This window comes from Lycium barbarum, chromosome 2, assembly GCF_019175385.1.
Source record: "Lycium barbarum isolate Lr01 chromosome 2, ASM1917538v2, whole genome shotgun sequence".
In the NCBI taxonomy this organism is placed as follows: domain Eukaryota; kingdom Viridiplantae; phylum Streptophyta; class Magnoliopsida; order Solanales; family Solanaceae; genus Lycium; species Lycium barbarum.
Window position 1 is genome coordinate 127,392,674 of NC_083338.1, and position 4,461 is coordinate 127,397,134.

General features: G+C 33.2%; 1 pseudogene; it reads right to left on the minus strand.

The window, feature by feature from the left end:
* Positions 1–2,987, minus strand: LOC132628884 (polyubiquitin-like; annotated as a pseudogene).
* Between the last annotated feature and the right edge of the window lie 1,474 nt (positions 2,988–4,461).

The window sequence follows — 4,461 nt, forward strand, 5'->3', positions numbered from 1 at the left end:
TTAATTCGCGATTAACTGTTTCAAATGAGCAATGGGGGTTGAGCTGGAAAGAGAATTTGCCACACCTATGACTGTACATAATTTTATCGGGTGGTGACGTTGAGTACTGTGACACAGCAGTCCCATCTGAGTGTGTGTAGGATTCTCGGTGTAATTACTAATATCCAAATGCAGAATTGATTCCTTGAAAATATTGTAGCTAGCTAAATCCCGGTAATCAGCTAAATCTTTTCCCTCAAACACAAGCAGTAGCAGATGAACTGGTATTCCTAGCTTATTTCGAAGCATACCCTTCACATCCTTGACCAAGTTGTGCCTGTGCACGTCTACCATTATACTTTCACCATTACATTTCCTGACAAAGATCTGTATTGTTCCAGGTATCACTTGTAAGAGGGAGCCTTCTTTGATATCATACTGATATAATTCCTTCTGATCTTCCAGCTTCTGTTTTCCCTAAAACAGATCCATACCATCAATTGAGTACTGGCCAACCTTGCTCCAGATAACCATTTTAACATCGCGAACAAATAAGGTAGCCTTGACTTCTATTTGTACTATTTCATGAGTTGGCATTACGACAAGGATAAGAAACTTGTCTCTAGGATTAAACACCATATGAAGGATTGATCCATCATCAATATTGAGAAAAGCTAAGGTTTTGTCATCTTCAAGAAACTTCCCGTCATGAATAAGAGAGAACTCGTCTGAGTTTGTTCCTTCTTTGGCCCTAATCCTAGATTTGACATCCTGGATAGTATCATAAATCCTTGAATTAACTGTAAAGGTACCTTCAGCATAGGATCTCTTTACACATAATATCACTGGGCCTGGGGCTGAATCTTCAACATAAGCATGAAGGGTGGAGTTTTTGCAAATGTCACAATGAGCTAGCTTCCATCCATCCATTAGCCTATTATTATCTTCCGAAAACAACTGCTGAAGACATACCGGTATGCCCTCCTTATCATGTAGCAATGCTTTGACATTTCCAATAGTATCTGATTTCTTAACGTTTAACTTGACTGTTTTAGTGACTCTCATGTATATACTTATCTGCAAGAGGATACCAAAAAAAAAAGCAAGATATGGTCATAATGGTGCAATTTTTTACAAAAAAAAATTATATTTTAAGCATTATTATTGCTGCAAAATATTTACACTACAAGAAAAAATATATTTGGCAACAAATTCTTTTTTGTTGCCATAGATAGATTATTGTTGCAAAAAGTACTTTTGGCAATAAAAAAATTAAATTTGTTGCATGAATTTTTCCCAACGGCTGTTATTGCAACAACGTGCAACAACTTTTTTTTTTGTTGTCAAAAGTACTTTTTGCAACAATAATCAATACTATAGCAACAAAATTAATTGTTTGGCAACAAAAAAATCATTTGCCAACAATAAAATTAAGTTATTGCCAAATATAAAAAAATTTGTTGCGATTTCTATACTTTCTTATAGTGTTAATAGATTGCAAGAAAGGTAATTAAACAATGTTATCAATTAGTATTAAACACTTTCCAACAGAAACACTCTAAACCACAAATTAAAACGTGGAGATTAAAAAGTAGAAGTGCATACTATATATTTTACAGATATCATGAAATACATTTGATGACTAAATACCCTCGTATTACACATCACCACTGATCAACAATGGCATGTCCCTGTAATTTTACGGTACTTCTCTTCCATGAGATTGTAGAGTATAGTACGACGTTCTATCATCTTAGTTGATACATGCAATTGTACGTAAGCACCAGATACGTGGTACATTTGTTATTCTAAGAGAAGCACCTCGTCGTTTCCCATTTGCAGCTGTCCTCCAACATTCAAGCATACTGCCCATAGCCAGTTTAACAGCTTCTACAAATCGTCAAGCATTTGATATGATTCAATTCTAGTTTAACGTCTTATTTTCCAACTACTTGTAGCCATCATCTCCACCTTCGAACAATTGAAGACCAGGTGATATTAGCCCTTCTAACTATTCTTTTGGTAGGTATAATCCATTAAAACTTTCTTTAACTTTTTCTTTTAGATGTAGATTCTTTAAGTCTGTACTTTCTGCCAACTTGATTTTAGTACAAAATGGTGTTATCAAAAGTGAAAAGCGCAAAAAAGCTCTAAGGTCAGCCTGGAGCTTTAAGCGCAAAACGCAAATAAAGCGTGGGCTTTAATGAAAAAAGATGCACTGGTGCAAAAATACAAATATATATACATGTTTAGTCCAAGACTAATAATAATAAGCATGAATAAAAAATATATGGACAAAGAAATTGTAAAAACATTACGATAAAGTGAAATATCAATTATCTAGTGTCTCATCTTCAAGAGAGGCTCATGGGCAAGGAAAAGTTGTCTTAGAGCCTTGATGATGACACTGAAGCACAAATAAAGTGACGCGAAGCGCTCAACATGTTTTGACCCTCGCTTCAGGGCTTAAGCGCGCTTTAAGTGCGCCTTTGACAACACTGGTACACAAGGAAGCTCCTAATAAGAAAGAATGTTCAAGAGGGCAGAAGATAGTTCTAATGACTTGTCTATACCCTACAATCTTATGGAAGAAAAGTAACATAAGATGACAGGACATGCCATTGTTGATCAGTGGTGATGTGTAGTATGTAGGGTATTTAGTCATCAAATGTATTTTAAGAATTTTTCTTTTAGACGTAGATTCTTAATATTCTTGGGGTCATTTTGTTACCAGGATGGGATACACGAGTCTCGTCAGTTAGGATATCTCATGGAATTAGCTATCCCATCATTTTAGTAACGTTATCCTAGTTTGTTATCCCTTATCCCATCAACCAAATGACTTTTGGAGTACTATTTCATCGGTTAAAGATTCACACACAAAAAGAGAAACAAATTCACAGGTTACAAAGTAGTAGTAAACAAAAAAGGTGTCATTTGTACAAGGAGCTAGCCTCTTCATCTTCTTCTTTAACAGCAGTTCTCATGCGCTTCATGCTTGGCTCCATCTTTTGCAGAGCTTGAATTCTCCTACAAAATTACACAAAAAGCAATAGTGAAAGGGTGAAACTAGGAAAAAAAAGAAGTGGTGAAACAGTTGAATTTATGCATCCCTCTTAATAACAGATTACATGAATCAGATTATGGTTAAACTGAGATAATTAGCACATTTTACAGCTAATGCTTATCAAAATTCTTTATACAGTAGTTTTTTTCTTTTTTGGATTGAAGCATTTGAAATTCTAGTCCAAGCCCGAATAAAGGAGGGAAGGTGTGGGGGTGGGAGGGGGGGCATGGTAGGCTGACAACCAGCGTAAAACTTACCAATTTATGATGAATCCTCGTAATACATATTGAAGCATTTGAAATTAAAGAAGAATTTGAACCGCTTAAATTTGAATTTTTCCTCTTTCAAACCGACTACATACCAGATTACGCTTAGACACATTTTTACGGCTAATACTTGTCAAAATTATTTTTAATTTCTTTTTGGGTGGACGCTTAGAAAGAAGTTATATTGAATTTATAATGCAGAAATTAATAATGCTGGGTTCGTACTTAGGGATTATTTTTTATAGGCCGTTTTGTTTATTGTATTGAAAATTAAATATACAATGTAAAATTTAAACTTGCATAAAGGTATGGAAAAGGGTTTGAGAGTCCCCTCGGGATAAAATTTCCATTTTGAATGTTTTATCGACGTATAATCAATCATGACATTGCTTATAAGTTTTTTATAGAATAATATAGGAATTGACGTACAAGATATGCATATATTTGTTTTGGCATTAGCCATACATGTATTATTTATATATGAATTGAGAATTGCTACAAAAATATTGCATACCATGATTACTTTGTTTAAAACATCTAGTCATCTAACAAGATAAGTTTTATTTGCTTTTTGAAAGAAAAACAAAATAAAATCCATCATTTTAGATTTGTATGCTGGGCCTGGGATTCAGCATTATATATGAATACGAATGTACCCGGATCACATTAACCTACATTTACTATAGAAACTAGTTAATTGCTTCGCGCTTCGAACGATTGAATATATTTCTGCAAATTTGTTAATATTACAACAACAACATAGATAAAATTTATAATATCAAAATCGCTGAATATATGCAAGATACACGCATGAAATTACAATCAAATGCATAAAAATGTATGAATATTGAATAACCACACATAAATTATTAGGTATCTCTAGTTTGTTTTTTTACCGCCAAATGAATAAAACTAAAAGATAGATAAATCACATTGCTAATCTCTGGCTCTGCACTAAGCATCAAACCAACAGAATTTATTTCTTGCCATCCATAATTGACTATCTAATTAATATATATATATATATATATATATATATATATATATATATATATATATATATATATATATATATATATGTATATATATATATATATGTGTGTGTGTGTGAGAGAGGAAACGGTTCAAACTTCACACATAACTTTTTAC